Source organism: Nannospalax galili, unplaced genomic scaffold (assembly GCF_000622305.1).
Source record: "Nannospalax galili isolate Female #2095 unplaced genomic scaffold, S.galili_v1.0 scaffold69, whole genome shotgun sequence".
In the NCBI taxonomy this organism is placed as follows: Eukaryota; Metazoa; Chordata; class Mammalia; order Rodentia; family Spalacidae; genus Nannospalax; species Nannospalax galili.
This window is the reverse complement of record NW_008360297.1, coordinates 416,831-428,283: the sequence shown is the minus strand read 5'-3', so window position 1 is coordinate 428,283 and position 11,453 is coordinate 416,831. Positions and strand designations below refer to the sequence as shown.

Genomic DNA, 11,453 nt, shown 5'->3' with positions numbered 1-11,453 from the left:
AAATGGTAAAGAGCTAACCAAATTAATGCCTTGTACCCATGCTATGGTACCTAACAAGGATCTGTGGCGAAAACAGTTAATACGAATGGACAAAACCTTTCCATGCTTTATGAGACCTTGTCTATGAGTGATTTAATATATAATGTTAATGTTCCTTTGAATGTTTTACAGACATGAAACCCATTTGAAAGATACCTGAAGAAGCAAAGGTCAGCTATAGACAACTGTTAAGAAAATCAACAGTACCAGGGGTGGGTTGCCCCCCTATGAGCTGTTGGTCAGAGAGAGACCCTTGAGGTCCACCAATTCACCAAGGCTATTGCCATTAATGTCAGTTGTACACTAGAAAGGTCAGTAAGGCCTTGTTGCTGAGGATACTGCATGTTGTGAGTGCAGGAGAAGAAGAAGAGATGGAACCAAGACTAAGCCAAAAAAACTCTGTGCCACTGGATGGATAAAGTTCATATTGCCAGAAGGCTCTATACAGATGGCTGGGGAAGAAAGGATCCCCTATAAGTCTACTCAACAATGGACCCCACATGCTGCACACTACAGACATGCCAAGCAATACCTGCAAGTGCAATAATGCCTCAACCACATATTTACAACTGACAAATTTCTAATTGGATAAGGCCCGCTCCTAGGGGTGGAACGCACATCTGGTGCTGTAGACCAGGCCAACGCCTTTTGTCAAGAAAGGCTACAGGCCCTAGAGGAGAAGCCATCAAAAGTATATTGCTTAATGAGTATAGTACACCTACTGGGATATCATCTAGGCATTTGTATTTACATTCATGTTTGTTTAAATGTGTCTATTTCCGTCCATTTGATACAAGAGAGATTGCAGTACATCTATCACCCCCTCCAAGGCTCAGGGACTTTAGCAGAAGATGGACAGGAAGACTGTAAGAGCGGAGGAAAGGAGTGGAGTGTCTCCCGATTGGCTGGTTCCTCCATGGGTGGAGCCTAACACAGAGCAGAAACTAGGACGGGAAGCCAGGAGCCATCTTGGGATGGAAGCTGGGAGCCACGGGTAGAGTGTGTGATGTAGGAAACTCACAGCCAGAGCAGCAACTCAAAGACAGAATGGACTGACTCCCGTGGACCCGGGGCGATATTGCTGGCCCTGAAGGTGTGAGCGAATGCTAGGGGATTATGGGCGTGGTGCAGTCTGATAAGGCAGGCTCTGAGTCCGGGTGGTAAGTTAATAAATACACATAAAATATATTATATGCTTTGTCTGATCACACAGGAGACCCACAGAGAATTCAGGCCACAACCCTACAGCAATGACTTACTTCAATGAACTGACTGTACATCCTTAAGACTGTATATCCTAGGATACAAAATATATTTAGGATTCATATTGATATACTTAGTTTTAAACTTTTATACACAAAGGAAAAAACAAATGAAGCGTTAAGTTAATGTCCTTAAATACCCCAAGTTTTGGGATACAGAATAAACTAAACATATATAGAAACTAAAGAAATTAAAGCCCACTAATCCTGAATTGGAATGGGAAATGACAGCATAAACATATGATTTCTTTTCTGCTAATGGAAAGTCTTTTTTCCTAGCTCTATCCACCAAAAACAGCCGGAAATAAATGATCAGTGGTGGAAGCTGCCTGGCCACTCACCTCTCCCTTAGACTTGAGGTACTCATTCTCACACTGCAGGGAATACTAACAACTAAGGGCTCTGAGTTAAATGAGCCCCATTTGGGAATCACCCTCAGGCAGAAGATAGTCAATGACTTGTCTATAAAAAACCTGTCATAATCCAGCATCGTTTTATAAAGGTGGTCCACCCAGCCCTAGAGCTCTGCAACAGCCAGACAAGATCTTTGTTAAAACCCTATCACAATTCAACACTTCCCTATGCCCAAGCCTACTTGCCTCATTTCTCCATGGGTATTGATCTCAAGGACACCCAACAATTTTCCTGCACATGCATAGGTCTCTGTCTGTTTCTTGGGGAGCCCATCTAGAGACACTAACTCAGATGTATCCTAATTTAGTGAGACTGAAAAAAAGCAAATACAATTTCTCACTAAATAAAGCCAGAGATCCTTGGATAAACAGTCAATTTCAGGTCTGGGATAGAAATGCACATATGAGCCTAGAGTTCCCTGCTACTCCAGAAAGCAAAGAAGCTGTTAAAGACAAGCAACAAGTCAAAAAGTTTCCAGGAAAATGAAGGAGACCTCTACCTGCCAAAGATAAGAAATGTGTGCCCAAAGGGAAAAGAAAAAACCATCTTTAATAGACTGAAATACATCATATATAAAAGAATACTTAAGTTCATAGCAATAATTTCTTTTTTCCAATATTTTATTTAATATTTTTATTTTATTTGCATGTGTGTATTGCCTGAATGTAGGTAAGTGCACCCATGTCGTGCAGTGCCTGCAAGAGGATAGAAGAGGCCGTCAGATCCCCTGGAACTGGAGTTGCAGACAGTTGTTAGCTGCCATGTGGGTGCTGGGATTCGAACCCAGGTCTTCTGCAAGAACCAGTGTTCTGTCTCTCCAGCCCCAGCCATAACTTCTATGTATACATATGTGCATGCATTTGTGTGTATACAGCTACATGTGTACATATGTGTGGAAGTCAGAAAGCAACCTTGACTATCATTCCTAAGTATCACCCATCTTGCTTTTTATAACCCAGTCTCATTTGTACCTAGAACTCATGCTGCAGCAAAACCCAGAGATCCACCCTTCTCCCTCTCCCCAGCACTGATAATTACAAGCACACAGCACCATGTATGGTTTCCTTTACACGGATCCTGTGAATCAAACTTGGTTTCTCACGCTTGCACAGCAAGTACTGTACTGATTATCTCCTCAGCCCCCATAGTAATAATTTTGGGTTTTTGTTTTGTTTCATTTTAGAAAGGGTCTCCCTATAGCCCCAGCTGGCTTGGAACCCTATGTAGACCAGGCTGGCCTTGATCTCACAGAGTTCCACCTGCTCTGCCTCCCAAGTGTTGAGATTAAAGGCATGGGCCACCACACCCAGCTATAGTAATAATTTTTTTAAAAGAAAGCAATACATTGGTCACCTTTGGAGTGCTAAAGTACTAACTCATTATTCTGTAAAAAGTAAAGAGAAAAATCAAACACTTATCCTGCCTTCCTATGTTAATTATACTCTCAAAAAGTAATACAGAAGTTAATAAGGGAAATTCTTCTTTATAAAAAATATAAACAGGCAGATCTCTGTGAGTTCAAAGCCAGCCTGGTCTACATAGTGAGTTCCAGGACAGCTGGGGCTACAGGGAGACCCTGTCTCAAAAATACCAAAAAAAAAAAAAAAAAAAAAAGAAAGAAAAGAAGAAAGAAAATTCCAATAATTCAAAACATAGCAGTGGAAATAATTAAATGGTATAGTAGAAAATAATTACTTAATTTAAAAAAATAAGTTGATAATAAAAGAATGAAAATAATAACTGAAAGAGAGTTGGAATGGCTATCACTGACTACCACACAAAATAAAATTTAACATTAAAATTGCTACCAGAGTCAAAGGATATATTTAGCAATAAAAATGTCAACCCATCAAAAGAAGGCATAAGAACTATAAATATACCTAGCAATAGAGCCCAAAAAATATACAATGTAAAAATCTGGCAGAACTAGAGGGAAAATCATTGGAATTTCAATATCCCACCTTCAATAACAAATGAAACAATTATACAAAGATCTACAGGGAAATAATGAAGATTCAAAATCATAAACCAACAAGATCTAACAGACAACTGTAGAACACTCCACCCAGCTAGAGCATAGTCTTCTCAAATGCTCACAGGCCATTCTCTAATACAGACAGAAAAGGCTAAGTCATCAGGCATCCTGGACAGATTTTAAAGTATGCTAGCCAGCTGTCTATCACTGTGACAAACTACCTAAGGTAATCAACTTAAAAGGAGGAAAGGTTTACCTAGCTTACTATTTCAAACATTTCAGTCCGTCATCACTTGGCCCTGTTGTCTTAAGCCTATGGAGAGACAGCACAGCATTGTGAGATTATAAGGTTCAACTTCAAGGAAGCCACAAAATAAAGACAGTGAAGTGGGGGGGGGGGCAGATTTCATCACTTCTCCTGAGGACCCAGCCTCTAACACATACATGGTCCTTTGGAATCACTCAACTTTCAAATTATAACAAAAACTATTGAAACAATAAAAAATTGTACATCACAATGTGATTACAATGAAATTATACATCAATAACAAAAGAAAATTGGAGAATTGTGGGGGAAGAGTGTTTTATTTCATTTTAACTTTTGAGACAGGGACTCCTTGTAGCCCCAGCTAACCTGGAGCTCACTGTGTAGACCAAGCTGTCTGGATCTCATGGAGATCTGCCTGCTTCTGCCTCCTGAGTGGTAGGAATAAAGGCTTGCATGTGCGACCACCCTTGGCAGGGGAATTTTGTTTTTAATGTGTAAGTGCATATTGCCTGCATGTAGGTAAGTGCACCCGTGCTGTGCAATACCCCGGGAGGTCAGAAGAGGGCATCAGATCCCCTGGAACTGGAGTTACAGATGGTTGTTAGCCTCCATGGGAGTGCTGGGAATCAAACCCAGGTCCTCTACACGAGCAGCCAGTGTGTTCTTAATTTCTTCAGCCTGGGAATCTTTTTTAAACAAAGAAACTGAACAACACTCCTAATTTACCAGTGAATGAAAGGAGAAATTACAAGGGAAATTACAAAACACTTTGCTGTGAAGACTAAATTTTATTAAACTTACAGGGTGCTACTAAAACAATGATTGGAAGAAAATATATGGATTTACACACCTATATTAAAATAAAGACGTTAAGTTGATAAGGGGAAAATGCCAAATTAAGCTCAAGAAAGAAAATTGGTGATTACACTTAAAGTAAATGAAACTGAAAAATAAGAATAAAGAAAATCCACCCCTGCCCTTCCAACATGGCTGTGGTGTGTCCAGAAGCTGGTGCTTGGTGCCCTCCTGCAGGGGTACTGACACATTCTCATCTGATGGAGACTGCTTCAAAAGAGCCCTGTTCCCCAACCAGCAGGGAAGGTTTCCAATCCCCATTGCAGGACCAGGACCCCCTCCTCCACCTCTAAAGGCAAAAATCTTAGGACTTTTCCTTTCATTTAGGGTCAGAAGCCTAAAAGGTTCCCCTTGCACTAGTACAAGGGTGAGAGCCTTGCTGACCTGCTCACAGGCACAGACCCTTAGTCTACTGTACTTCTGAGCTAAGTTTGGCCTCAGCATGGCCACTCCAAAGGGAACACCTACAGGACCCCTGCCTTCAGCCCACTCCTAAGACAGGAGGGCAGAGTGCAGACAGCAGGGCCTCTGCCCACCTTCCCCTCTTGCCCCTCGCCCGACAATTCAGAGTCACTCATCTCTAAGACTTAACACCCGTCCACTCCCTGGACCTTTTCCAGTCTCCTGGCTGCAGCCATGGAGTTATAGAAGGGAAAGGAAGCTGCTGCAACAGGAGCAGTGGGGAAGTGGATAAGGAGGAGCAGGAGCCCCAGGACCGGGGAGGCCACTGCTTTCAACCGGTTTGGATGCCAAGGATGAGTTAGTTTTTCAAAGTGTCCATGGAGAACAACAAAATTTCTATGTACTCAAAATCCATTAAAAATTTTGAAACAAAGCTCATATGTGGAAGCAAATCAACAGGCTCTGGAACACCCTTGGACAATGGTTACAAAATGGATTATCCTGAAATGGGTTTATGCATAATAATTAATAAGAACTTTCATAAAAGTACCTCATTCTGGTACAGATGTAGATACTGCCAACCTCAGAGAATCATTTAAGAGCTTGAAATATGAAGTCAGGAATAACAGTGATCCTACAATGAAGACATTTTGGAACTGATGCACAATGCTGTTAATGAGCACAGCAAGAGGAGAAGCTTTATTTGTGTACTTCTAAGCCATGGTGATAAAGGAATAATTTTTGGAACAAATGGATCTGTTGTCCTAAAAAAATTAATTTATTCAAAGGAGATTATTGCAGATTTCCAACTGGAAAACTCAAACTTTTCATTATTCAGGCCTGCCAGGGTACAGAGCTAGACAGTGGCACTGAGGAGGATATGGCCTGCCAGAAGATACCAGAAGATACAGGAAGGATCAGACTTCCTGCATGTACTCTGCACAGCACCTGGTTACTATTCCTGGAGAAATTCAAAGGATGAATCCTGGTTCATCCTGTCACTTTGCGTTATGCTGAAAGTATATACACACAAGCTCGAGTTTGTGCACATTCACTCAGGTTAACCGAAAGTAGTAGCAGAATTGGAGTCCTTTTCTCTTGACTCCATTTTCCATGCAAAGAAACAGATTCCATGAAGTATGAGCATGCTCACAAAAGAACTGTAATTTTTAATCAGCAAAGGAATGGTTGATTTTTTTTTCCTTCTTTTTAGTTTGTAGCCAAATGAGGAAGCATGTCAGGGAACTTTATTTCCTTCTCATTTAAATCTAATCTGATGTTCCACGTGGCACTTAGAACCATATCACTGTTCAGCAAAATAACCACAATGCAGCTACCTCAAACTCAACAAGTAATTGGAATTGAATTTAATTAGGGACAAACAAAATGTCAATGATGGCACTATCATTATGAGAGGAAATTCTAAATTTATATTTCTTCCATAATTAGCAAGATTTGGCGATACTATGGAATCTTCAAGCAATTATGAAAAAGTTAAATGTTGCAGTGGTGGATTTTAATGATACTCCCCCCACACATTAGGACCCTGTGTCTAGTTTTTGTTCAACTATAGAAATGATGATGGAGGGTGGGTTCCAACCTTCATCATGTAGCGGCTCTGATCCCAGCAGACCTTCAGAGAGTGCCAAGTTCTGGCCTCTCTCTGACAGAAGGGCTGAGAATGCAGGGGACTGCCTGAGAGCCCTTGATCCTGCCGCCACATGGTGGTGGGATTCCCCCAATTGTGCCATAGCATCCCCCTACCTGGGATTCGTGAGGCCCCTCCCAAGGCCCCAGGGCAGATCTAGCTTTGGTACAGTAAGGCTGAGATCCTAGCAGACAGCCTGAGAGGGTGGGTTCCAACCTCCAGCAGCGTAGTGCCTCTGATCTCAGGAGACCACCAGGGAGTGCCGAGTTCTGGCTTCCCTCTGACCTCTCTCTGACAGAGGGCCTGAGAATGCAGGGGACTGCCTGAGAACACCCAGATCCTGCTTCCACATGGTCAAGGAAGCCTGAGTGTACCTGACTGGAACCTAAATTGAGCTTCTGTGGGTACTCCTGAATACCTAATATGAAGCCATCAGTTCCCTCCAAATTAAACCTGAGACAACATGAAACCTATATCAACCAGCTTTACATAACCAATAAAGAAAGGATCTAGGCACCCAGATAATATAAACAGAAGCATACATCAACTTACTTCTCATATCAGAATCATAAACAACAAAAGAAATTCACATGCCAAAATCACAACAAAAGAATAATAAAATGGAAAGTCAAAACACTATGTACCCACCAAACTCCACCAATCCTGTAGAAGAGTTCTACAAGAAGAACTCCCCAGAGATAACCAAGGACACTGAATTTAAAAGAACAATCATAAACATGATCAAGGAATTCAGTGAATTTAAAGAACATATGAACAAACAAATTAAAGAACTAAAAGAAGATAGGGATAAACTTATGAATAAATTCACAAAAGAGAAACACTGAAGAAAACTCAGGCAGAAATGAAGAAGGAAGTGAAAAACTCAATAAGCCAACTCGAAACAATAGGGGAAAGCCTTACCGCTAGAATGAATAAAATGGAAAACAATATCAACACTGGAGAATAAAGTGGAAGAACTGGACCACTCAAGAAAAGATTATGGAAAATTTAAAAACCACAGGAATCGAATATGCAACAGATGTGGGACACCATGAAAAGACCAAATCTATGGATCATAGGAATAGAAGAAGGAGAAGAATTTCAGGTTAATGTATCTTCAACAGGATCGAAGGAGAGAATTTCCTAAAATTAAGGAAAGACATCCCCATACAACTACAGGAGCACATAGAACACCAAAGAGACAGGATCAGAAAAGAAACTTCCCACGACATATCATAGTAAAAACATTAAATGTACAGAACAAAGAGAGAATGCTGAAAGCAGCAAAAGAAAAACAAGTCACATATAAAGGAAAGCCCATCAGAATTACAGCTGACTTATCAATGCAAACTATGGAAGCCAGAAGAGCCTGGACCAAGGTATTTCCAGTTCTACATGACAATAGATGTCAGCCCAGAATACTTTACTCATCAAAAATGCCTATTATAGTTGACGGGGAAATAAAAATCTTCCATGATATGAACAGCTGAAAGAATACAAATCAGCCCTTCAAAGAATACTTGAATCAATACAGAGAGCTGAGAGAGAAACAACTATCCAAGGGACAACGAAAGAAAATAAATAAAGGTACAATCTAGGGAACACAAAGAGCAATCAAAATGATGGCAACTGATACACATCTTTCAATACTAACTTCAAATAACAAAGGACTGAACTCCCCAGTCCAAAGACATAGGCTAAGTGAATGGATTAAGAAATAAAATCTATCTCTTTGCTGTCTGCAAGAAACCCATCTCACCTTCAAGGACAGGCACTACCTTAAGGTGAAAGGATGGAAAAGAATATTCCAAGCAAGTGGCACTAAGAAACCAACAGGGGTTGCAATTCTAATATCTGACAAAATAGACTTCAAAGTAAAACTAATCACAAGAGATAAGGACGGTCAATTCATTCTGATCAAAGGAACAGTTAACCAAGAAGATATTCCAGTCTTTAACATATAAACACCAAACTCTGGTGTACCCAAATTCATAAAAACAACACTACAGGACTTTAAGTCACAGATTAAGCCCAACTCAGTAATAGTAGGGGATTTCAATACTCCACTGTCTCCATTAGATAGGTCAACTGGACAAAGAATAAACATAGAGACATCTGAATTAAATGATATCATGTATCAAATGGGTCTAACAGACATCTTTTGAATATTCCACCCAAGCACCAAAGAATATGCTTTCTACTCAGCACCCCATGGAACTTTTTCAAAAACTGATCACATACTGGGCCAAACAACAAACCTAAAAAAATACAAAAAAAAATTGAAATAATCCCATGTACTCTATCAGATCACAATGCAATAAAGCTCAAAATCAACACTGAACAAAGCACTAGTCACTACACAAACTCGTGGCAACTGAACAACACACTCCCAAACAATGAGTGGGTCAAAGGAGAAATTAAGAAAGAAGTAAAAGAATTCCTGGAATTCAATGAAAAGGACAATACAATACAACACAACCTCTGGGACACATTAAAAGCAGTCCTAAGAGGGAAGTTTTATAGCTCTAAGTGCCTACATCAAAAAATCAGAAAGAACACAAATAAATGACTTAACATTGCAATTCAAGACACTTGAAAAGCAACAACAAATAAAACCCAAACCCAGCAGACAAGAAGAAATAAAAAAAAAATTCAGAGCAGAAATTAATGAAATAGAAACAAAGAAAACAATACAAAGAATCAACGAATCTAAGGTCTGGTTCTTTGAAAAGCTAAACAAGATAGACCCTTAGTCCAGTTAACCAAAAGAAAGAAACAGTAAATCCAAATCAACAAAATCAGAGATGAAAGGGGAACCATCACAACAGACATCCAAAAGATCCAGACCATTATAAGGGAATATTTTAAAAACCTATAGGCTACAAAATTTGAAAATCTAAAAAGAAATAGAATGATATCTAAAATCATGGGAGCCAACGAAGTTAAACCAAGAAAAGATCAACAGTTTAAACAAACCCATAACATATGAGAAAATTGAAACAGTAATACAAAGCCTCCCAACTAAAAAAAGCACAGGCCCAGATGGATTTACATCAGAATTCTACCAGACATTTAAAGAAGACTTCCAACCAACACTACTTAAATTATTCAAAAAGATAAAAACAGAGGGAGAACTCCCAAATTCCTTCTATGAAGCCAGCATCACTTTAATACCCAAACTGGGTAAAAACATAACCAAAAAAGAAAGACCCATATCCTTAATGAACATGTGAAAATTCTCAAGAAAATACTTGCAAACTGCATACAGACACACATCAAAAAGATCATTCACCATGATCAAGTAGGCTTTATCCCAGAGATGAAGGGATGCTTCAATATACACAAGTCAATAAATGTCATTAATCATATAAAGGGACTCAAAGACAAAAACCACATTGTCTGCTCAATAGATGCAGAAAAGGCTTTTGACAAAATTCAGCATGGATTTATGTTCAAAGTCCTAAGGAGAATTAGACTGGAGGAAACATACCTCAACATAATTAAAGCCATATATAACAAATCCACAGCCAACATCATTCTAAATGGAGAAAAACTGGAAGCATTCCCATTAAAATCAGGAACCAGAAAAGGATGTCCACTATCTCCACTCCTTTTCAACATAGTGCTTGAAACTCTCACTAGAGCAATAAGACAGGAGAAGGAAATTAAAGGACTACTAATTGAAAAGAAAGAGGTCAAACTATCACTTTTTGCAGATGATGTGATACTATACCTAAGAGATTCCAAAAATTCCACCAGAAAAGTCCTAGAACTGATCAACACTTTCTGTATAGAGGCAGGTTATAAAATAAATCTACAAAAATCAGTAGCCTTCCTATATACCAATTCAAAGCAATTGGAGAAAGTTACAAGGAAATGCTCCTATTTACAATAGCGGCAAATGTGTGTGTGTGTGTGTGTGTGTGTGTGTGTGTGTGTGTGTATTGGAAGAATTAATATTGTGAAAATGACCATCCTACCAAAAGCAATATATAGATTCAATGCAATCCCAATCAAAATCCCCATGTCATACTTCACAGAATTAGAAAAAAAAAAATCCTTAAATTCATATGGAAGCACAAAAGACCCCAGATAGCCAAAGCAATCCTGAGCACAAAGAGCAATGCTAGGGGGATTTACTATACCAGATCTTAAACTATATTACAGAGCTACAGTCTTAAAAACAGCATGGCACTGGCACAAAAATAGATGCACAAATGAATGGAACATCATTGAAGATCCAAACCTGAGTACATGCAATTTCAGCCACTGATATTTGACAAAGGTGCCAAGAACACCTTTGGAGGAAAGACAGCATCTTCAACAAATGGTGCTGGCAAAACTGGATCTCCGCCTGTAGAAGAATGAAACTAGATCCTTATCTTTCACCTTTCACAAAAGTCAACTCCAAATGGATCAAAGACCTCAATGTGAAACTGGAAACCCTGAAACTATTAGAAGAAAATATTGGCAGTAACTTATAAGATGTAGGTGAAGGAAAGGATTTTCTAAATCAGATAGCAGTTGCTCAGGAACGAAGGTTATCAATCAACAAGTGGGACCTCATTAAACTAAAAATCTTCTACACAG

General features: G+C 39.5%; 1 protein-coding gene and 1 pseudogene across 2 annotated transcripts in view; one reads left to right on the top strand and one right to left on the bottom strand.

Moving 5' to 3' along the window:
- The window catches only part of Kcns3 (potassium voltage-gated channel modifier subfamily S member 3), a 61,270-nt gene that overhangs the window by 10,826 nt on the left and 38,991 nt on the right, over positions 1 to 11,453 (bottom strand). The gene's annotated exons all lie outside the window — the stretch shown is intronic.
- On the top strand, positions 5,593 to 6,381 carry LOC103726579 (annotated as a pseudogene).